The 25,288-nt window shown below is 47.2% G+C and overlaps 1 protein-coding gene across 1 annotated transcript in view; it reads right to left on the bottom strand.

Moving 5' to 3' along the window:
• The window catches only part of PDIA4 (protein disulfide isomerase family A member 4), a 339,636-nt gene that overhangs the window by 169,139 nt on the left and 145,209 nt on the right, over nucleotides 1–25,288 (bottom strand). The window lies entirely within an intron of this gene.

Genomic DNA, 25,288 nt, shown 5'->3' with positions numbered 1-25,288 from the left:
GTAGCAGCTCGTCAAATTTGCAACACCGAGACACCCCGGGCAGCCTCCCAGGACGAACCCACTTTCCTGGTAGAGAGGGCCTTTACAGACGTCGGTAACGACAATCCTGCTGTGGAATGAGCGTGCTGAATGGTACCCCTAATCCAGCACGCAATAGTCTACTTAGAAGCAGGACACCCAATCTTGTTGGGGTCATAGATGACAAATAAAGATTCTGTTTTCCTTATCCGAGCCGTTCTTACTACATAAGTTCTCAACGCTCTGACGACATCCAAGGACTTTGAAACGGCTGAGGTGTCAGAAGCCACTGGCACCTCCACAGGTTGGTTGATATGGAAAGACGACACAACCTTCGGAAGAAAGTGCCGACGTGTTCTCAGTTCAGCCCTATCTTCATGAAAAATCAAATAAGGACTCTTATGTGACAGAGCCCCTAATTCAGATACTCGTCTGCCTGAAGCCAAGGCCAACAGCATGACCACTTTCCAAGTGAGGAAATTCAACTCCACCTCTTGCAGAGGTTCAAACCAGTCCGATTTAAGGAACTGCAACACCACATTAAGATCCCATGCGCAGCAGGAGGCACAAAGGGAGGTTGGATGCGCAGAACCCCCTTCACAAACGTCTGGACCTCAGGAAGGAAAGTCAACTGTTTCTGAAAGAAAATTGACAAGGCCGAAATTTGGACCTTGATAGACCCTAATCTCAATTCAGCATCTACACCTGCCTGTAGGAATAGGAAAAGCCGTCCTAATTGAAACTCCACCGCAGGAGACTTCTTGGATTCACACCAAGATACATATTTTCTCCAAATACGATGGTAATGTTTTGACGTTACCCCTTTCCTGGCCAGAATAAGTGTGGGAATGACTTCATTGAGAATACCCTTACAGGCTAGGATATGGTGCTCAACAGCCATGCCGTCAAACGCAGCCACGGTAAGTCTTGATAAACTAACGGTCCCTGCTGAAGCAGGTCCTTGCGAAGAGGAAGAGGCAGAGGATCTTCCAGTAATGACTCCTGAAGATCTGGATACCAAGCCCTCCTTGGCCAGTCTGGAGCAATGAGGATTGCTCGAACCCTTGTTCTTCTGATGATCTTGAGAACTTTTGGTATTAGTGGAAGTGGAGGGAACGGACACACAGACTGAAACACCCACTGTGTGTGTGTGTGTCTGTGTGTATTACCCACTCTGGATCTTCTGAGCCTTTTCCACCGGTGGAAATACTCTGTACAGAACATTCCCAGAAATGACAACCTCATCGTCTGATCCAATTGTGATTTTGGAAAGTTGATGATCCAACCGTGCTGTTGAAGCACAGTCAGGGATAATGCTATGTTCTGGACTAATTTTTCCCTGGATCTCACTTTTATGAGGAGTTCGCCCAAGTATGGAATTATGTTGACTCCCTGCTTGCGAAGGAGAACCATCATCTCCGCTATCACCTTGGTGAATATTTTCGGAGCCGTGGAAAGCCCGAAAGGTAATGAATTGGTAGTGTCAGTCCTGAACCACAAACCTCAGGTATCCTTGATGTTGAGGAAAAATGGGAACATACAAGTAAGCATCCTTGATGTCCACTGACACCAGAAATTCCTTTTCTTCCAAGCTGGAGATCACCGCTCTCAGGGACTCCATCTTGAATTTGAACCTTTTCAAATAAATATTAAGAGATTTTAGGTTTAAAATCGGTCTTACCGAGCCATCCGGCTTCGGCGCTACAAACAGGCTTGAATAAAAACCTTGGTTCTTTTGTTCGTCAGGAACAAAGGAAATTACTTTGTCTTGACATAATTTCTGTATTGCGTTCAGCACATTTGTGCTGTCCTGAACAGAAACTGGCAAGGCCGATTTGAAAAATCGGTATGGGGGAAGGTCCTGAAATTCCAACCTGTAACCCTGGGATACTATCTGTAATATCCAAGGATCCAGATCAGAATGAATCCAGACCTGGCTGAAAAACAGTAGACGTGCCCCCACCCGATCGTACTCCCGCAGGGGAGCCCCAGCGTCATGCTGTGGCTTTAGCAGAAGTAGTTGTTGACTTCTGCTCCTGCGAGCCTGATGGTGTTGTAGGTTTTCTACCTCTTCCCCTCCCTTTTCCTGCGAAGAAAGGGGTACCCTTTGCCTTTTTGTACTTGTTGGGCCGAAAGGACTGCATAGTTTGAGAATGATATACTTTTTCAGCCGGTGCAGCTGCCGATGGCAGAAATTCTGATTTGCCACATGTGGTAGTTGATATCATGGCATCCAGCTTTTCACCAAAGAGGGCCTCACCATTGTAGGGGAGCACCTCAATTTTTCTTTTGGATTCTGCATCAGCATTCCATGCTGGCGGATCCAGAGTGCCCTGCGGGCCGAGATCGCCATAGCAGAGGATCTTGAACCCAGTAAGCCAACATCCTTCATAGCCTCAACTAAGAAACCTGCAGAGTCTTTGATATGACCTTGAATTAGAAGCATATCTTTATCGACCGTGTCAATATTAACAATCAAGTTGTCTGCCCATTTTTCCACTGCGTTACCTACCCACGCAGAAGCACTTGTGGGCCTGAGTAACGTACCCGTAGCTATATAGATGGACTTTAACGTCGTCGCTAACTTTTCCGGGTTAGGCCAGGATTCTTCAAAGAATGCATTTAATGCCTTAGACAGAGAAAAAGTCACCGCCTGTTTTTAATTTAATTTAAAATAATCTTGTTCCTCAGGTGCAGGTGTTGTGTCAGTAAATTCTAACACCTCCTTTATAGCGACCATCATACATTGAATGCTCTTAGCTAGTTTGGGGTCTACCTCTCTCAAATCCCCAGTGTCGACATCAGTGTCGGAATCCGTGTCAGTGTCCCTTTGCATAATTTGGGCCAGAGACCTTTTCTGGGAATTGGAGGGGTCCCGAGTGGATGACGTGGAGGAATCAGCAAACCGTGCATCCTCCACAGACTGTCTCCAATACTGTGTCTGTTGTTCAGACTCAGAATTTCTTTGCCAGCTTAGACATATTACTCTGCAACTTTCTCACCCACACCGGCTCAGAACACTCTTGTGCATCCAAAATGGGTTCCTCTAAGTTAGAGCTTTCTCTAGACATGGTACACTCTTGTACAGTCACACCACTCTCACACAGGGGAGCTATTGGGGACAGATCTACCCTATTGTCTGTTAGAGGGACCCAGAGGGATTTGCCAGTCCACACCACGCGCCCTATATGTATTGTATACAGTATATACACTGCTCAAAAACATAAAGGTAACACTAAAATAACACATCCTATATCTGAATGAATTAAATATTCTTATTAAATACTTTGTTCTTTACATAGTTGAATGTGCTGACAACAAAATTACACAAAAAATCAATGGAAATCAAATGTATTAACCCATTGAGGTCTGGATTTGGAGTCACCCTCATAATTAGAGTGGAAAAACACACTACAGGCTGATCCAACTTTGATGTAATGTCCTTAAAACAAGTCAAAATGAGGCTCAGTAGTGGGTGTGGCCTCCACGTGCCTGTATGACCTCCCTACAACCCACACAAGTGGCTCAGGTAGTGCAGCTCATCCAGGATGGCAAATCAATGCAAACTGTGGCAAGAAGGTTTGCTGTGTCTGTCAGCGTAGTGTCCAGAGCATGGAGGCACTACCAGGAGACAGGCCAGTACATCAGGAGACGTGGAGGAGACCGTAGGAGGGCAACAACCCAGCAGCAGGACCGCTACCTCCGCCTTTGTGCAAGGAGGAACAGGAGGAGCACTGCCATAGCCCTGCAAAATGACCTCCAGCAAGCCACAAATGTGCATGTGTCTACTCAAACGATCAGAAACAGACTCCATGAGGGTGGTATGAGGGCCTGACGTCCACAGGTGGGGGTTGTGCTTACAGCCCAACACCGTGCAGGACGTTTGGCATTTGCCAGAGAACACCAAGATTGGCAAATTCGCCACTGGCGCCCTGTGCTCTTCACAGATGAAAGCAGGTTCTCACTGAGCACATGTGACAGGCGTGACAGAGTCTGGAAACGCCAAGGAGAATGTTCTGCTGCCTGCAACATCCTCCAGCACGACCGGTTTGGCAGTGGGTCAGTAACGGTGTGGGGTGGCATTTCTTTGGGGGGGCCGCACAGCCCTCCATGTGCTCGCCAGAGGTAGCCTGACTGCCATTAGGTACCGAGATGAGATCCTCAGACCCCTTGTGAGACCATATGCTGGTGCGATTGGCCCTGGGTTCCTCCTAATGCAAGACAATGCTAGACCTCATGTGGCTGGAGTGTGTCAGCAGTTCCTGCAAGACGAAGGCATTGATGCTATGGACTGGCCCGCCCGTTCCCCAGACCTGAATCCAATTGAACACATCTGGGACATCATGTCTCGCTCCATCCACCAACGCCACGTTGCACACAGACTGTCCAGGAGTTGGCGGATGCTTTAGTCCAGGTCTGGGAGGAGATCCCTCTGGAGATCATCCGCCACCTCATCAGGAGCATGCCCAGGTGTTGTAGTAAGGTCATACAGGCACGTGGAGGCCACACACACACTACTGAGCCTCATTTTGACTTGTTTTAAGGACATTACATCAAAGTTGGATCAGTCTGTAGTGTGTTTTTCCACTTTAATTTTGAGGGTGACTCCAAATCCAGACCTCCATGGGTTAATAAATTTGATTTCCATTGATAATTTGTGTGATTTTGTTGTCAGCACATTCAACTATGTAAAGAACAAAGTATTTAATAAGAATATTGAATTCAATCTGATCTAGGATGTGTTATTTTAGTGTTCCCTTTATTTTTTTGAGCAGTGTACAATCACAGCGCTGTTTTTCAATATTAAGTCCGCAGACCTCAATACAATATGTGCTCCCCTCCTCTTCTATAACACCCTGGACCTTGTATCAGCGATGTGTGAGAAGTAGCGTTCACCCCCTGTAATGGCATGATTCAGCCTCAGCAATGTAATATTTATACTGCCCAGGGATTTAGTACACCAGTGACTAACATGAGAGTACTTTTTCGCCAGTAAGAGTAAGGTTTCTTCCATGCCGCTCAGAGCACATCCCCCCCGCGCGCTCTGCAACCTTGGGCTGAGAGACATGGCACGCAGGTTCCCGCTGCTGTGCTGGTACCTTTATGCCGCCACGATGACCAGAGGACCCCTCTCTGCAGGTCTCCGGTAAATACTCACCAGACTTCTGGCTCTGTTAGGGGGTGGCGGCAGTGCTGTGGGAGTGAGCAGCAGCCAGGCAAGAGCTGTGTTCAGTACCCTTTAGGAGCTAATGGTATCCTGTCAGCGGAAGCAGAGCCATTGAACTAATTGAGATGTTGGTTCCTACTTCCCTCCCTAAGTCCCACGAAGCAGGGAAGTTGTTGCCAGCAGCTTCCCTGTAAAATTAAAAAACCTAACAAAGTCTTTTCCAGCAGAAATCTGTAGAGCTCCACTGGTGTGCATCGTGTCTCCCGGGCACATTTTCTAAACGGAGGTCTGGAGGAGGGGCATAGAGGGAGGAGCCAGTTCACACTGTTAAAATAAGATTTCTCTGACGTCCTAGTGGATGCTGGGAACTCCGTAAGGACCATGGGGAATAGCGGCTCCGCAGGAGACTGGGCACAAAAGTAAAGCTTTAGGACTACCTGGTGTGCACTGGCTCCTCCCCCTATGACCCTCCTCCAAGCCTCAGTTAGATTTTTGTGCCCGGCCGAGAAGGGTGCATTCTAGGAGGCTCTCCTGAGTTTCTTAGTAAAAGTTTAGTTTTAGGTTTTTTATTTTCAGTGAGACCTGCTGGCAACAGGCTCACTGCATCGAGGGACTAAGGGGAGAAGAAGCGAACCTGCCTGCTTGCAGCCAGCTTGGGCTTCTTGGCTACTGGACACCATTAGCTCCAGAGGGACCGAACACAGGCCCAGCCTCGGAGTCCGGTCCCAGAGCCGCGCCGCCGGCCCCCTTACAGAGCCAGAAGCAAGAAGAGGTCCGGAAAATCGGCGGCAGAAGACATCAGTCTTCACCAAGGTAGCGCACAGCACTGCAGCTGTGCGCCATTGCTCCTCTGGCACACTTCACTCTCCAGTCACTGAGGGTGCAGGGCGCTGGGGGGGGGGGCACCCTGGGCAGCAATAGAAACACCTTGGCTGGCGAAAATACATCACATATAACCCCCAGGGCTATATGGATGTATTTTAACCCCTGCCAGAATACAGCAAAAAGCGGGAGAAAAGTCAGCCGAGAAGGGGGCGGAGCCTATCTCCTCAGCACACGGGCGCCATTTTCCCTCACAGCTTCGCTGGAAGGACATCTCCCTGACTCTCCCCTGCAGTCCTGCACTACAGAAAAGGGTAAAACAAGAGGGGGGGCACTAATTTGGCGCAGTATAAATAAAACAGCAGCTATAAGGGGAAAAACACTTCTATAAGGTTATCCCTGTATATATATATATATATATATATATATATATAGCGCTCTGGTGTGTGCTGGCATACTCTCCCTCTGTCTCCCCAAAGGGCTAGTGGGGTCCTGTCTTCTATCAGAGCATTCCCTGCGTGTCGGTACGATTGTGTCGACATGTATGAGGAGGAAAATGGTGTGGAGGCGGAGCAATTGCCTGTAATGGAGATGTCACCCCCTAGGGAGTCGACACCCGAGTGGCTGAGCTTATGGAAGAATTACGTGACAGTGTCAGCTCTTTACAAAAGACGGTTGATGACCTGAGACAGCCGGCTACTCAGCTCGTGCCTGTCTAGGCGTCTCAAAAGCCATCAGGGGCTCTAAAACGCCCGTTACCTCAGATGGCAGATACAGACGCCGACACGGATACTGACTCCAGTGTCGACGATGAAGAGACGAATGTGACTTCCAATAGGGCCACACGTTACATGATTGATGCTATGAAAAATGTTTTACATATTTCTGATAATACAAGTACCACTAAAAAGGGTATTATGTTTGGTGAGAAAAAAACTGCCTGTAGTTTTTCCTGCATCTGAGGAATTAAATGAAGTGTGTGATGAAGCGTGGGTTTCCCCCGATAAAAAACTGATAATTCCTAAAAGGTTATTAGCATCATACCCCTTCCCGCCAGAGGATAGGGCACGTTGGGAAACACCCCCTAAGGTGGATAAAGCGCTCACACGTTTGTCAAAACAGGTGGCACTACCGTCTCCTGATAGGGCCGCCCTTAAGGAACCTGCTGACAGAAAGCAGGAGAATATCCTAAAATGTATAAACACTCACACGGGTGTTATACTGCGACCAGCAATCGCCTCAGCCTGGATGTGCAGTGCTGGGGTGGCTTGGTCGGATTCCCTGACTGACAATATTGATACCCTGGATAGGGACAGTATATTACTGACTATAGAGCATTTGAAAGATGCATTTCTATATATGCGGGATGCACAGAGGGATATTTGCCGACTGGCATCAAGAGTAAGTGCGCTGTCTATTTATGCCAGAAGAGGGTTATGGACGAGGCAGTGGTCAGGTGATGCTGATTCCAAAAGGCATATGGAAGTATTGCCTTACAAAGGGGAGGCGTTATTTGGGGTAGGTCTATCAGACCTGGTGGCCACGGCAACTGCTGGGAAATCCACATTTTTACCCTAGGTAGCCTCTCAACATAAGAAGACGCCGTATTATCAGGCGCAGTCATTTCGGCCCCATAAGGGCAAGCGGGCAAAAGGCTCCTCATTTCTGCCCCGTGGCAGAGGGAGAGGAAAAAGGCTGCAGCAAACAGCCAGTTCCCAAGAACAGAAGCCCTCTCCCGTTTCTGCCAAGTCCTCAGCATGACGCTGGGGCTTTACAAGCGGACTTAGGCGCTCCCCTAAAGTCTGCTTTACCGACCTCTCCCTCCGACAGGGAGGCGGTATTGGAAGCCATTCACAAGCTGTATTCCCAGCAGGTGATAATCAAGATACCCCTCCTGCAACAGGGACAGGGGTATTATTCCACGCTGTTTGTGGTACCGAAGCCGGACGGCTCGGTGAGACCTATTTTAAATCTGAAATCCTTGAACACTTACATACACAAGTTCAAATTCAAGATGGAGTCACTCAGAGCGGTGATTGCGAACTTGGAAGAAGGGGATTATATGGTGTCTTTGGACATCAAGGAGGCTTACCTCCATGTCCCAATTTACCCTTCTCACCAAGGATACCTCAGGTTTGTGGTACAGAACTGTCACTATCAGTTTCAGACGCTGCCGTTTGGTTTGTCCACGGCACCCCGGGTCTTTACCAAGGTAATGGCCGAAATGATGATACTCCTTCGAAGGAAGGGAGTTTTAGTTATCCCATACTTGGACGATCTCCTGATAAGGGCAAGATCCAGGGAACAATTGGTAGTCGGGGTAGCACTATCTCAAGTAGTGTTGTGGCAGCACGGTTGGATTCTCAATATTCCAAAATCGCAGCTGATCCCGACGACACATCTTCTATTCCTAGGGATGATCCTGGACACAGTCCAGAAAAAGGTGTTTCTCCCGGAGGAGAAAGCCAGGGAGTTATCCGAACTAGTCAGAAACCTCCTAAAACCAGGCCAAGTGTCAGTGCATCAATGAACAAGGGTCCTGGAAAAAATGGTGGCTTCCTACGAAGCAATCCCTTTCGGCAGATTCCACGCAAGAACTTTCCAGTGGGACCTGCTGGACAAATGGTCCGGATCGCATCTTCAGATGCATCAGCGGATAACCCTGTCACCAAAGACAAGGGTGTCTCTCCTGTGGTGGTTGCAGAGTGCTCATCTTCTAGAGAGCCGCAGATTCGGCATTCAGGACTGGGTCCTGGTGACCACGGATGCCAGCCTGCGAGGCTGGGGAGCAGTCACACAGGGAAGAAATTTCCAGGGCTTGTGGTCAAGCCTGGAGACATCACTTCACATAAATATCCTGGAGCTGAGGGCCATTTACAATGCCCTAAGCCAAGCAAGACCTCTGCTTCAAGGTCAGCCGGTGCTGATCCAGTCGGACAACATCACGGCAGTCGCCCACGTGAACAGACAGGGCGGCACAAGAAGCAGGAGGGCAATGGCAGAAGCTGCAAGGATTCTTCGCTGGGCGGAAAATCATGTGATAGCACTGTCAGCAGTGTTCATTCCGGGAGTGGACAACTGGGAAGCAGACTTCCTCAGCAGGCACGACCTCCACCCGGGAGAGGGGGGACTTCACCCAGAAGTCTTCCACATGATTGTAAACCGTTGGAAAAAAACCAAAAGGTGGACATGATGGCGTCCCGCCTCAACAAAAAATTGGACAGGTATTGCGCCAGGTCAAGGGACCCTCAGGCAATAGCTGTGGACGCTCTGGTAACACCATGGGTGTACCAGTCAGTGTATGTGTTTCCCTCCTCTGCCTCTCATACCCAAGGTACTGAGAATTATAAGACGGAGAGGAGTAAGAACTATACTCGTGGCTCCGGATTGGCCAAGAAGGACTTGGAACCCGGAACTTCAAGAGATGCTCACAGAGGACCCGTGGCCTCTACCTCTAAGAAGGGACCTGCTCCAGCAAGGACCCTGTCTGTTCCAAGACTTACCGCGGCTGCGTTTGACGGCATGGCGTTTGAACGCCGGATCCTGAAGGAAAAAGGCATTCCGGAAGAAGTCATTCCTACCCTGATCAAAGCCAGGAAGGATGTGACCGCAAAGCATTATCACCGCATTTGGCGGAAATATGTTGCGTGGTGCGAGGCCAGGAAGGCCCCAACGGAGGAATTTCAACTGGGTCGATTCCTGCATTTCCTGCAAACAGGAGTGTCTATGGGCCTAAAATTAGGATCCATTAAGGTTCAGATTTCGGCCCTGTCGATTTTCTTCCAGAAAGAACTGGCTTCAGTTCCTGAAGTTTCAGACGTTGTAAAGGGGGTGCTGCATATACAGCCTCCTTTTGTGCCTCCAGTGGCACCCTGGGATCTCAATGTAGTTTTGGGGTTCCTAAAATCACATTGGTTTGAACCGCTTAAATCTGTGGATTTGAAATATCTCACATGGAAAGTGGTCATGCTGTTGGCCCTGGCTTCGGCCAGGCGCGTGTCAGAATTGGCGGCTTTATCTTATAAAAGCCCTTAACTGTTTTTTCATACGGACAGGGCAGAATTGAGGACTCGTCCACAATTTCTCCCTAAGGTGGTTTCAGCGTTTCACCTGAACCAGCCTACTGTGGTACCTGCGGCTACTAGGGACTTGGAGGACTCCAAGTTGCTGGACGTTGTCAGGGCCCTGAAAATATATGTTTCCAGGACGGCTGGAGTCAGAAAATCTGACTCCCTGTTTATCCTGTATGCACCCAACAAGCTGGGTGCTCCTGCTTCTAAGCAGACTATTGCTCGTTGGATTTGTAGTACAATTCAGCTTGCACATTCTGTGGCAGGCCTGCCACAGCCAAAATCTGTAAAAGCCCATTCCACAAGGAAGGGGGCTCATCTTGGGCGGCTGCCCGAGGGGTCTCGGCTTTACAACTTTGCCGAGCAGCTACTTGGTCAGGGGCAAACACGTTTGCTAAATTCTACAAATTTGATACTCTGGCTGAGGAGGACCTGGAGTTCTCTCATTCAGTGCTGCAGAGTCATCCGCACTCTCCCGCCCGTTTGGGAGCTTTGGTATAATCCCCATGGTCCTTACGGAGTTCCCAGCATCCACTAGGACGTCAGAGAAAATAAGAATTTACTTACCGATAATTCTATTTCTCGTAGTCCGTAGTGGATGCTGGGGACTCCGTAAGGACCATGGAGAATAGCGGCTCCGCAAGAGACTGGGCACATCTAAAGAAAGCTTTAGGACTATCTGGTGTGCACTGGCTCCTCCCCCTATGACCCTCCTCCAAGCCTCAGTTAGGATACTGTGCCCGGACGAGCGTACATAATAAGGAAGGATTTTGAATCCCGGGTAAGACTCATACCAGCCACACTGTACAACTTGTGATCTGAACCCAGTTAACAGCATGATAACAGAGGAGCCTCTAGAAAAGATGGCTCACTACAGCAATAACCCGATTTTTTGATAACAATAACTATGTACCAGTATTGCAGACAATCCGCACTTGGGATGGGCGCCCAGCATCCACTACGGACTACGAGAAATAGAATTATCGGTAAGTAAATTCTTATTTTCTCTAACGTCCTAAGTGGATGCTGGGGACTCCGTAAGGACCATGGGGATTATACCAAAGCTCCCAAACGGGCGGGAGAGTGCGGATGACTCTGCAGCACCAAATGAGAGAACTCCAGGTCCTCCTCAGCCAGGGTATCAATTTTGTAGAATTTTACAAACGTATTTGCTCCTGACCAAGTAGCTGCTCGGCAAAGTTGTAAAGCCGAGACCCCTCGGGCAGCCGCCCAAGATGAGCCCCCTTCCTTGTGGAGTGGGCATTTACAGATTTTTGGCTGTGGCAGGCCTGCCACAGAATGTGCAAGCTGAATTGTACTACAAATCCAACGAGCAATAGTCTGCTTAGAAGCAGGAGCACCCAGCTTGTTGGGTGCATACAGGATAAACAGCGAGTCAGTTTTCCTAACTCCAGCCGTCCTGGAAACATATATTTTCAGGGCCTTGACAACGTCTAGCAACTTGGAGTCCTCCAAGTCCCTAGTAGCCGCAGGCACCACAATAGGTTGGTTCAGGTGAAACACTGAAACCACCTTAGGGAGAAACTGAGGACGAGTCCTCAATTCCGCCCTGTCCGAATGGAAAATCAGATAAGGGCCTTTACAGGATAAAGCCGCCAATTCTGACACGCGCCTGGCCCAGGCCAGGGCCAACAGCATGACCACTTTCCATGTGAGATATTTTAACTCCACAGATTTAAGTGGTTCAACCAATGTGTCTTTTGGAACCCAAAAACTACATTGAGATCCCAAAGTGCCACTGGAGGCACAAAAGGAGGCTGTATATGCAGTACCCCTTTTACAAACGTCTGAACTTCAGGAACTGAAGCTAGTTCTTTTTGGAAGAAAATTGACAGGGCCGAAATTTGAACCTTAATGGACCCCAATTTCAGGCCCATAGACACTCCTGTTTGCAGGAAATGTAGGAATCGACCCAGTTGAATTTCCTCCGTCGGGCCTTACTGGCCTCGCACCACGCAACATATTTTCGCCAAATGCGGTGATAATGTTTTGCGGTTACATCCTTCCTGGCTTTGATCAGGATAGGGATGACTTCATCCGGAATGCCTTTTTTCCTTCAGGATCCGGCGTTCAACCGCCATGCCGTCAAACGCAGCCGCGGTAAGTCTTGGAACAGACAGGGTCCTTGCTGGAGCAGGTCCCTTCTTAGAGGAAGAGGCCACGGATCCTCCGTGAGCATCTCTTGAAGTTCCGGTTACCAAGTCCTTCTTGGCCAATCCGGAGCCACGAATATAGTGCTTACTCCTCTCCATCTTATCAATCTCAGTACCTTGGGTATGAGAGGCAGAGGAGGGAACACATACACTGACTGGTACACCCACGGTGTTACCAGAACGTCTACAGCTATTGCCTGAGGGTCCCTGGACCTGACGCAATACCTGTCGAGTTTTTCCCAACGGTTTATAATCATGTGGAAGACTTCTGGGTGAAGTCCCCACTCTCCCGGGAGGAGGTCGTGCTGAGGAAGTCTGCTTCCCAGTTGTCCACTCCCGGAATGAATACTGCTGACAGTGCTATCACATGATTTTCCGCCCAGCGAAGAATCCTTGCAGCTTCTGCCATTGCCCTCCTGCTTCTTGTGCCCCCCTGTCTGTTTACGTGGGTGACTGCCGTGATGTTGTCCGACTGGATCAACACCGGCTGACCTTGAAGCAGAGGTCTTGCTAAGCTTAGAGCATTGTAAATGGCCCTTAGCTTCAGGATATTTATGTGAAGTGATGTCTCCAGACTTGACCATAAGCCCTGGATATACCTTCCCTGTGTGACTGCTCCCCAGCCTTGCAGGCTGGCATCCGTGGTCACCAGGACCCAGTCCTGAATGCCGAATCTGCGGCCCTCTAGAAGATGAGCACTCTGCAACCACCACAGGAGGGACACCCTTGTCCTTGGTGACAGGGTTATCCGCTGATGCATCTGAAGATGCGACCCGGACCATTTGTCCAGCAGGTCCCACTGGAAAGTTCTTGCGTGGAATCTGCCGAATGGGATTGCTTCGTAGGAAGCCACCATTTTACCCAGAACCCTTGTGCATTGATGCACTGAGACTTGGCTCGGTTTTAGGAGGTTCCCGACTAGCTCGGATAACTCCCTGGCTTTCTTCTCCGGGAGAAAAGCCTTTTTCTGGACTGTGTCCAGGATCATCCCTAGGAACAGAAGACAAGTCGTCGGAACCAGCTGCGATTTTGGAATATTGAGAATCCAATCGTGCTGCCGCAACACTACCTGAAATAGTGCTACACCGACCTCCAACTGTGTTCCCTGGATCTTACCCTTATATCAGGGAATCGTCCAAGTAAAGGATAACTAAAATTCCCTTCACTTGAAGGAATATTATCATTTCGGCCATTACCTTGGTAAAGACCCGGGGTGCCGTGGACCATCCATACGGCAGCGTCTGAACGGATAGTGACAGTTCTGTACCATAAACCTGAGGTACCCTTGATGAGAAGGGTAAATTTTGACATGAAGGTAAGCATCCTTGATGTCCCGAGACATCATGTAGTCCCCTTCTTCCAGGTTCGCAATCACTGCTCTGAGTGACTCAATCTTGAATTTGAACCTCTGTATGTAAGTGTTCAAAGATTTTAGATTTAGAATCGGTCTCACCGAGCCGTCCGGCTTCGGTACCACAACGGTGTGGAATAATACCCCGTTCCCTGTTGCAGGAGGGGTACCTTGTTATCACCTGCTGGGAATACAGCTTGTGAATGGCTTCCAAAACAGTCTCCCTGTCAGAAGGAGACATCGGTAAAGCCGACTTTAGGAAACGGCGAGGGGGAGACGTCTCGAATTCTAATTTGTACCCCTGAGATATCTACTGAAGGATCCAGGGGTCTACTTGCGAGTGAGCCCACTGCGCGCTGAAATTCATTGAGACGGGCCCCCCACCGTGCCTGATTCTGCTTGTAAAGCCCCAGCGTCATACTGAGGGCTTGGCAGAGGCGGGAGAGGGTTTCTGTTCCTGGGAACTGGCTGATATCTGCAGCCTTTTTCCTCTCCCTCCGTCACGGGGCAGAAATGAGGAATCTTTTGCCCGCTTGTCCACGAAAAGACTGCGCCTGATAATACGGCGTCTTCTCATGTTGAGAGGCGACCTGGGGTACAAACGTGGATTTCCCAGCTGTTGCCGTGGCCACCAGGTCTGAAAGACCGACCCCAAATAACTCCTCCCTTTAATAAGGCAATACTTCCAAATGCCGTTTGGAATACGCATCACCTGACCACTGACGTGTCCATAACCCTCTACTGGTAGAAATGGACAACGCACTTAGACTTGATGCCAGTCGGCAAATATTCCGCTGTGCAGCACGCATATATAGAAATGCATCTTTTAAATGCTCTATAGGCAAAAATATACTGTCCCTATCTAGGGTATCAATATTTTCAGTCAGGGAATCCGACCACGCCAACCCAGCACTGCACATCCAGGCTGAGGCGATTGCTGGTCGCAGTATAACACCAGTATGTGTGTAAATACATTTTAGGATACCCTTCTGCTTTCTATCAGCAGGATCCTTAAGGGCGGCCATCTCAGCAGAGGGTAGAGCCCTTACAAGCGTGTGAGCGCTTTATCCACCCTAGGGGGTGTTTCCCAACGCACCCTAACCTCTGGCGGGAAAGGATATAATGCCAATAACATTTTAGAAATTATCAGTTGTTATCGGGGGAAAACCACGCATCATCACACACCTCATTTAATTTCTCAGATTCAGGAAAACTACAGGTAGTTTTTCCTCACCGAACATAATACCCCTTTTTGGTGGTACTCGTATTATCAGAAATGTGTAAAACATTTTTCATTGCCTCAATCATGTAACGTGTGGCCCTACTGGAAGTCACATTTGTCTCTTCACCGTCGACACTGGAGTCAGTATCCGTGTCGGCGTCTATATCTGCCATCTGAGGTAACGAGCGCTTTAGAGCCCCTGACGGCCTATGAGACGTCTGGACAGGCACAAGCTGAGTAGCCGGCTGTCTCATGTCAACCACTGTCTTTTATACAGAGCTGACACTGTCATGTAATTCCTTCCAACAGTTCATCCACTCAGGTGTCGACACCCTAGGGGGTGACATCACTATTACAGGCAATCTGCTCCGTCTCCACATCATTTTTCTCCTCATACATGTCGACACAAATGTACCGACATACAGCACACACACAGGGAATGCTCTGATAGAGGACAGGACCCCACTAGCCCTTTGGGGAGACAGAGGGAGAGTTTGCCAGCACACACCAGAGCGCTATATATATATATATATATATATATATATATATATATATATATATATATATATATATATATATATATATATATATATATATATATATATATATATATAGAAGAAATATGTCTGGCACTCTCCCATGGGCTAATAGAGCAAGGCTCACGCTCCAGTGCCCTCCCAAGCAGACCCGATGGTCTGTATATAGGATGAAAGAACGAGGCGGCACTCTGGAGACTTTGGTGAAGCGGTGAACTTTGTCAGGTGAGACTTTATCAACGTTTCGGGGTGCAAGCCCCCGTCATCAGGACACACAGTGATCAAACAAGTGAAAAATAAACATTTAAATAGACTTACCAGGCGCGCTTCCAGCCGTGCTCTCCTCGCCGCTGCCCGACTTCCGGACTCAGCGCTTCCGGTCAGGTGACCCTGGTCCGTGACGCGAGCTCCCAGTGCAGTCATGCAGGGGGCGGGGGAGGCCGTTGCTATGGTGCGAGCTGAAAAAACATACAATACACAGACGAATCATAGTGCAGTTCTTAAGACAGGACAGGCAATCTCACATCTGCCTGAAGCATATCGTGCAATAAAGTGAACGTTAAAACTCTAAAAACATATCTATACAAACTGTGAATGCATAAAACAGATTTTTTAACAGTTGGTTACATCTAATGAGTTCAGAACCCTGTATTCTAGAAACTGTTCTATACAGGTAAGCATGTTTGTTCTATTTCCTAAATATCAGTATTTAATTCACAATGGCCTACATTTTCAGGGGAGGAGATATTAATCAGATCTATCACTACCAAATAACATCTTCGTTATATTTAGTCAGAAATCCCCAGGTTTCAAGCAAAACTACTCATACCCAGAGATTCATTGAGTCCTCTTGGTCTCAATGTGTCCAGTGGGTTAATCAGTTTAACACGTCCAGCAGACACACCAGTAGAAGAGCTAAGGAATTTTGGCCTATCATAAATACTGACCCTGAGCTTAAGATGTTCAAAGATACCAAATTGATGCCGTGCTATACTAGGAGCCGGAACATCAGAAGCCTAGTTGTTAAAACTGATGTGGCTAAAAAAATCAGAACAGAGGGCAGTCTAATCAGGTCTAGAAAGGGATGCTACAGGTGCGGGTGCACTACATGTAACTTTCTGGTTCCTGGGGATTCGTTTAAACATCCTTACACAGGTAAGACCATTAAATTGAAGGACGCCTATACGTGCAACTCTAAATTTGTGGTGTATCTCTTGTCTTGCCCATGTGGATTACACTATGTGGGCAAGACAGAGTGCACGTTCAAAGTGAGGATGACACAACATAGATCTGCCATTAGGGCAGCATTAACATCAGGAACCAGCGAATAACCGGTAGCTAGGCATTTTGCCATAGCTAAACATTCACTTTCAGCACTTAGGTACCGTATTGTGGACCAGGTGCCGTTCTCCATTAGGGGGGGTGATAGATCCAAGCGCCTCCTACAACTAGAAACCAAATGGATAATCGCACTGGACACATTGAGACCAAGAGGACTCAATGAATCTCTGGGTATGAGTAGTTTTGCTTGAAACCTGGGGATTTCTGACTAAATATAACGAAGATGTTATTTGGTAGTGATAGATCTGATTAACATCTCCTCCCCTGAAAATGTAGGCCATTGTGAATTAAATACTGATATTTAGGAAATAGAACAAACATGCTTACCTGTATAGAACAGTTTCTAGAATACAGGGTTCTGAACTCATTAGATGTAACCAACTGTTAAAAAATCTGTTTTATGCATTCACAGTTTGTATAGATATGTTTTTAGAGTTTTAACGTTCACTTTATTGCACGATATGCTTCAGGCAGATGTGAGATTGCCTGTCCTGTCTTAAGAACTGCACTATGATTCGTCTGTGTATTGTATGTTTTTTCAGCTCGCACCATAGCAACGGCCTCCCCCGCCCCCTGCATGACGGCACTGGGAGCTCGCGTCACGGACCAGGGTCACCTGACCGGAAGCGCCGAGTCCGGAAGTCGGGCAGCGGCGAGGAGAGCACGGCTGGAAGCGCGCCTGGTAAGTCTATTTAAATGTTTATTTTTCACTTGTTTGATCACTGTGTGTCCTGATGACGGGGGCTTGCACCCCGAAACGTTGATAAAGTCTCACCTGACAAAGTTCACCGCTTCACCAAAGTCTCCAGAGTGCCGCCTCGTTCTTTCATCATACATATATATATATATATATATATATATATATATATATATATATATATATATATATATATATACACACAGGGATAACCTTATATAAGTGTTTTTCCCCTTATAGCTGCTGTATATTTAATACTGCGCGTAATTAGTGCCCCCCCTCTCTTTTATAACCCTTTCTGTAGTGTAGTGACTGCAGGGGAGAGACAGGGAGCTTCCCTCCAACGGAGCTGTGAGGGAAAATGTCGCCAGTGTGCTGAGGAGATAGGCTCAACCCCCTTATCGGCGGCCTTATCTCCCGTTTTTCTATGTATTTTGGCAGGGGTTAAATGCATCCATATAGCCCAGGAGCTATATGTGATGCATTTTTTTTGCCATCCAAGGTGTTTATTATTGCGTCTCAGGGCGCTCCCCCCCCAGCGCCCTGCACCCTCAGTGACCGGAGTGTGAAGTGTGCTGAGAGCAATGGCGCACAGCTGCAGTGCTGTGCGCTACCTTGTTGAAGACAGGACCTCTTCTGCCTTCTGGCTCTGTAAGGGGGCCGGCGGCGCGGCTCTGGGACCCATCCAGGCTGGGCCTGTGATCGTCCCTCTGGAGCTAATGTCCAGTAGCCTAAGAAGCCCAATCCACTCTGCACGCAGGTGAGTTCGCTTCTTCTCCCCTTAGTCCCTCGATGCAGCAGGTTGCCAGCAGGTCTCACTGAAAATAAAAAACCTAAACTAAAACTTTCACTAAGAAGCTCAGGAGAGCCCCTAGTGTGCACCCTTCTCGTTCGGGCACAGAGATCTAACTGAGGCTTGGAGGAGGGTCATAGGGGGAGGAGCCAGTGCACACCAGATAGTCCTAAAGCTATCTTTAGATGTGCCCAGTCTCTTGCGGAGCCGCTATTCCCCATGGTCCTTACGGAGTCCCCAGCATCCACTTAGGACGTTAGAGAAAATAAGAATTTACTTACCGATAATTCTATTTCTCGTAGTCCGTAGTGGATGCTGGGCGCCCATCCCAAGTGCGGATTGTCTGCAAAACTTGTACATAGTTATTGTTAACTAAATTGGGTTATTGTTGTTGTGAGCCATCTTTCCAGAGGCTCCTCTGTTATCATGCTGTTAACTGGGTTCAGATCACAAGTTGTATGGTGTGATTAGTGTGGCTGGTATGAGTCTTACCCGGGATTCAAAATCCTTCCTTATTGTGTACGCTCGTACGGGCACAGTATCCTAACTGAGGCTTGGAGGAGGGTCATAGGGGGAGGAGCCAGTGCACACCAGGTAGTCCTAAAGCTTTACTAAAGTCTATTCCCCATGGTCCTTACGGAGTTCCCAGCATCCACTACGGACTACGAGAAATAGAATTATCGGTAAGTAAATTCTTATTTTTACTCACCGGTAAATCTATTTGTCGTAGTCCGTAGTGGATCATGGGGAATAGACGGGCTCCGCAGGAGACTGGGCACTCTAAGAAAGAATTAGGACTACTGGTGTGCACTGGCTCCTCCCTCTCTATGCCCCTCCTCCAGACCTCAGTTAAGGAAACTGTGCCCGGAAGAGCTGACATTACAAGGAAAGGATTTTGGAATCCAGGGTAAGACTCATACCAGCCACTCCAACCACACCGTATAACTTGTGATAACATACCCAGTTAACAGTATGAACAACAACAGAGGATCAAAAAACGGATGCCAACATAACCCTTAATCAATAACTATATACAAGCATTGCAGAAGAAGAAGTCCGCACTTGGGACGGGCGCCCAGCATCCACTACGGACTACGAGAAATAGATTTACCGGCGAGTAAAATCTTAATTTTCTCTAACGTCCTAGTGGATGCTGGGGACTCCGTAAGGACCATGGGGATTATACCAAAGCTCCCAAACGGGCGGGAGAGTGCGGATGACTCTGCAGCACCGAATGGGCAAACACAAGGTCCTCCTCAGCCAGGGTATCAAACTTGTAGAATTTTGCAAAAAAGTGTTTGAACCCGACCAAGTAGCTGCTCGGCAAAGCTGTAATGCCGAGACCCCTCGGGCAGCCGCCCAAGAAGAGCCCACCTTCCTTGTGGAATGGGCTTTTACGGATTTAGGATGCGGCAATTCAGCCGCAGAATGAGCCTGCTGAATCGTGTTACAGATCCAGCGAGCAATAGTTTGCTTTGAAGCAGGAGCACCCAGCTTGTTGGATGAATACAGGATAAACAGCGAGTCAGTTTTCCTGACTCCAGCCGTTCTGGCTACATAAATCTTCAAAGCCCTGACTACATCTAGTAACTTGGAATCCTCCAAGTCACGAGTAGCCGCAGGCACCGCAATAGGTTGGTTCAAATGAAAAGATGACACCACCTTCGGCAGAAATTGCGGACGAGTCGGGGAGGACTTCTGTTCCTGGGAACTAGCTGTATTGTGCAGCTTCTTTCCTCTACTCCTGCCTCTGGCAAGAAAGGACGCACCTCTGACTTTCTTGCCTTTTTGTGATCGAAAGGACTGCATTTGGTAATACGGTGCTTTCTTAGGCCGTGAGGGAATATATGGCAAAAAATTTGACTTCCCAGCCGTAGCTGTGGAAACTAGGTCCGAGAGACCGTCCCCAAACAATTCCTCACCCAAATAAATCAATAAGGAGGTGGTCTGGGACGTTCTAGCATACCTTATAGAAATAAAAAAAGAAAAAGTAAAACCTTTGTATAAGTTAAACACTGTGGGGATTATTCAAAGTGGCTAGTTGATTTTGCGATCTGCAACCATACTACTCACACGCTGGGGGCGGCCCAGCATAGAGCAAGGCCAACCAGCATGTGTGGCTCTGCCCCCCAAACGATATGCAGGGGTATCACCGCCACGTTTCCACTTGCAAGAAAACCGGACATCATCAGCTGGCCCCAAAAAACGGCCATGACACGCCTGCGTTTCCCTCAGGGATGCGATCACATGGTGAAAGGTTGCGCACTGTAGACCCTCTGGATGCGGCCACTGCATGAGAACGCATCGGCTGCATCCAGGTCTGAATAAGGTCCTATATGCAGTTGTCCCTGGGCATGCAGCTTTCACATACTGTAGTATGGAGTATGCTTTATATTCAGGTCATAAAGCAAGAGTATGTTTTAGGGTCAACTTCTGAAGTTACAACATTTCAAGTAGATCAACGCTGGCACTACAAAGTGAACTAAACATAGGAAATGGAGCAGTTAAGGTTGCAAGCAAGGATTTTATGATGCCATACAGTAACTCCTAAAAATATTAAATGGCAAGTGTGATCTTGTTATGAGCCACGGCTGTGGCTCATTCCTGTTTTGCATGTCAGTTAGGTATTTTATGTTTATAAGTTGTTTTGCAGGCCAGGATTTCCCGTTGCTCTGTTTAAGAATACTCTTGGTTGCTGCCGCTGGTGAGTCTGTGTAATTGCAGCTTGTTCCCATGTGTTCAGCCTCACCTGGCTGCTAATTGCATCTTGTCAGTTTGGAGTCATGCAACAGGGCAGCTGCATGAAATTATGAATTAGGCCTCTCTGTTATATGCTGGCTGACTGCAATTCACAGACGCTGGTGATATTTCTAGGTTTCCAGTCTGCTTGAGTTCTGAGCTTGGTTCCTGCTAGTTCTTGAGCTCCAAGTAGCAGTGTCAGTCGAGCTGCTCCCTGTGTCGATTCCTGTGTCTGATCCCGTGTCCTGCCGTGAGGCGTTCCTGTCCTGAGGTCCAGTGGCTTTGCCTGTGCCTGGTCAAGTTTCTGGCTTCTTGGTGTCCACCGGTCTGTCGTTTGGGATTCTGCCTGTCCTCCAGTTCTGAGAGTCTGTGTCAGCAGCATTGGGAGTTCCTGTCCGTTTGCCAGTATTCGTACCGGTTCCGTGAGTAGCGGCTCTGCCGCGTCCGTCGGCCTAGGCCGCTGTATTCCGTTATTATTTCTGTCACTGGTGTTTTGCAGAGGGTTCTGCTTATGCTGTTGTTAGGGTATGTTAACCTGTTCAGGTCTGGTCTATAAACTCTCTGCAGTCATCAGTCAGAATTCTGTTCAACCGGTTGGAGGTCAGTAAATTGAAAAAAGGACACAAGATCATGTGTAACCTAATCAAATCATAAATGACCTGCTAGGGGCCGTCATAGGTTTATTATTTATAGCTTAAAGACAAAGGAACCATGTTTGCCAATACAGTTAGCCAATCAGAATACACCATGTTTGTCTCAGAACTTGAAATACATCAATTGTCATACAATGTTTCAACTGGCAACCAGAACATTCTTGAAATGGTTATTATCAGTCTTTCGGACATAAACTCAAAACATTCTTCTCAAGTAGCCTTGTATTCATCTGGTCTTTCTTTGTCTGCCTTGGATACATTTTGTTTTGCCTTGTCCTTGAACAATTCAAGCTCTGCATACAAGATATTCAAAGTATATAATATTCTGACTAGCTCTGCAATATTTTTAAGGACACATGAACCCATTTTGTGATTAACAGTAAATATCTTAATAAATGCGAAAAAGCGTGAATCAATATATTTGCTATACTGCGGAAGCTCCTACACCATCATTTCCCCTCTTTTTGATTCCACTTTTTCTCCCTATTCTACCTACACTAGGCCTGAACTATTCCCTTTCAGTAAACCAGTTGCCTGAACTTATAGTCCAAACCTTGGGGATTACCCTTAACAACAACCAAAGGATAAGCAACTTCATTCTTCTGGCTGGAGAGTCACTGTCAGCTTCTTCGAGTGGGATGCATGTAATCAGGTATCACGACTTTTCACCTTAATTTGAGGTAGGCATGGTTAGCAGCACTTGATATGGACCATCCTATCTTGGTTCAAAGGTCTTTCTCACATGTCTCTTTAAATAGACCCAATCTCCTGGATTTAGCTTATGCGTAGCTGAACCTTCTGGGTCTGGAATGGAAGAAAACACTCGGCAATTGAGGTTAGTCAATGTTTTACACACCTCCTGTACATAACCTGTTAAATCACCATGATTATGTTGTAATTGTTGTGGATAATAACAACCTGTTCTTGGAGCTGACCCAAACAATATTTCATATGGAGTCAGTTTACTTGGTCTCATAGGTGTGGTCCTAATATTGAACAAGACTATAGGTAGGCATTCTGGCAAAGTTCTTTTGGTTTCTGTCATCATTTTCTGTAGTTTTAGCTTAAGGTCAAAGTTCAGATGTTCCCCCCTCCCACTCGCCTGGGGACGGTAAGGCACGTGGAAGGCCTGCTGTACCCCCAAATCTTTCATTATATGCTGCATGACTTCTCCTTTGAAATGTGTACCTCTATCTGATTCTATAACCTCAGGTATCCCAAATCTACATACTACTTCTGCTATCAGTTTCTTTGCTGTGGCTTTGCCTACTGGCCAGGCTTCGGCCCAGTGACTAAACATGTCCGTTGCTACTAGTACATATTCATATGGACCGCTTCGTGGCAACTGTATATAGTCAATTTGTAGTCTTTGAAATGGGTAAGAGGCTTTGGGTATAGTTCCTAGAGGTGTCTTGGTTCTTTGTCCTGGATTGCTGATTCCACAGATTCAGCATCCTGCTACAAAGTTTGTTGCAGCTTTATTGAAGCCCGGAGCTATCCAATGCTCTTGTACTCTATTCACCATGGCTTCCTTTGAATGATGTACTTGTCCATGAGCTACTTGTAACATAGGTGGAAATAGAGCTGCTGGTAGACAGTACTTTAATTCTTTTGACTTCCAAAGTCCATGTTCATCTTCTTCTGCCCCCAATCGTGTCACTTTCTCCTTGTGATACTTGTTGTTGAATTTTGATCAACTCCTCTTCACTGGGCATTTGTTTCACATCTTGAGCTACTAAGACTTGCTCAGGTTCTTTTGATTGTAAGGCAATTCTCTTGGCTTCTGCATCTGCAAATGCATTTGCTTTAGCTTCCATGGTTTGGCTCTTAGTATGTGCTTGTACCTTGATTATTCCAATCCTTTTAGGTAGTTCCATAATCAAACTGGCATGTTTGATGGGTTTTCCATTTGCACCTTTGAAGTCCCTACTTTTCCAAATAACAGCGTAATCCTGGGACACCCCCCAAGCATAGCGTGAATCCGTGTAGATGTTAGCTGTCATGTTTTCAGCATGTATGCAGGCTTTGGTCATTGCTATGAGTTCTGCTTCTTGTGCTGACATTCTTGGTCCAGAATCTATGACTTCAGTTTCAGTTGTTACTGCATATCCTGTCCTTGGGGATCCATTATCATAATATCTTGATCCATCGACGAACAGGTTCATGTCTGGATTGTCCAGTGGTGTATCTTGGACATTAGGAAGAGGTACAGTCTCTAATTCCATGAGGGCTAGGCAATCATGTGGAAATGTTTGTGTTGTATTTTCTGCGTCTGTAGCAGCATTTTCCTCCTCATCTAACGATTTACCATCATTACCATTTCCCCCTCTCCTCCCCTCTTTTGAATCGTTGATGGGAAGGAGTGTAGCTGGGTTTAGTACAGTGCATCTTGTGATGGTGACATGGGAGGCGCTTAATAGTGCTACTTCATATTTGGTAAGTCTGGCTGCAGAAAGATGCTTGCTTTTTTCTTGACTTCGTATTTCTGTTACAGCGTGCGGTACTTGTATACACAGTGGATGATCAAGCACAAGGTCTGTCACCTTTTCCCTCAGTATTGCTGCTGCTGCCACTGCTTGGACACAGGATGGTGCTCCTCTGATAATCGGATCCAGCTGGGCTGAACAGTATGCCACTGGTCTTTGTTTTGGTCCGTATTTCTGGGTGAGCACCCCTAAAGAATGCCCTCTGTTTTCATGTCAGAATAGGTTAAAAGGCTTTTTGTATTCATGCAATCCCAATGCTGGGGCTGTTATGGCTTGCTTTAGTTTTCTTACTGCTTCTTCAATGGTGTCCCTGTTTTCTGCTGACGCCTCCTTTTTTGTTAATTCATATAGGGGATGCATCAGTAATGAGGCTGAGGGTATCCATTCTCTGCAATAACCAATAAGGCCCAGGAAAGCTCTGATTTCTTTTAATGTTCTTGGGGTTTTTGCTTGAGTTATTGCTTTTGTTCTTTCATCAGTAAGATGCCTTGTTCCTTGGGATATGCAGTGTCCTAAAAAGATAACTCTTTTCTGTACTAGCTGTAGTTTGGCTTGTGACACTCTGCAATCTTCTTCTGCCAAAAAAAAAAAAAAAAATGAGTAGTGATGCTGTTTCCTTTTTTGCACTTCTCTTCTGTCTGTGCAGCAATAAGCAGATCATCGACATATTGAACTAACTGGGTGTCTGTAAAGTGCGGTCTCCATTTCTGCAGGATTAATGCCATTGCCTCTGAGAAATCTGATGGACTGGTTGCTCCCCCTTGGGGTAATCGTGTCCAACAATATTGTTTACCTTCGTGAGTGAATGTTAGAAACTTCTGGCTTTCCCATTCATCAGTAGATAATCTGTTTTTCCCTCCTTTTGAATCTTGAGATACAACACCTTTATTGATTAATGCTAGAAAAGGGTTGCTGAGTTGAGGGTAATACATCTTCTGATGGTTACTTGTCGCACTTTGGCAGTGCTACTTCATACATGGTCAGCCTTGCCACTGACAGGTGTCTGGTTCTTGCTTGTTGAAGCTTCTCTGTACCTGCATGTGGACCCTGGATGATAAGTTCATGATTCAGCACTATGCCTGTGCTCTTGTCCTCTTCTAGGACTACTGATTCAGCACTGTGTCTGTGCTCTTTGATTACTGCTGTCAAGCTTGCTTGAGTTGTAGGCCACTGGTCTTCACCACCTCAGTCCATGATTTTGCATAAGGACTTCTATGTA

This window comes from Pseudophryne corroboree, chromosome 5 (genome assembly GCF_028390025.1).
Source record: "Pseudophryne corroboree isolate aPseCor3 chromosome 5, aPseCor3.hap2, whole genome shotgun sequence".
Lineage (NCBI taxonomy): Eukaryota > Metazoa > Chordata > Amphibia > Anura > Myobatrachidae > Pseudophryne > Pseudophryne corroboree.
The sequence above is the reverse complement of the archived record's forward strand: the minus strand, read 5'-3'. Positions and strand labels throughout refer to the sequence as shown.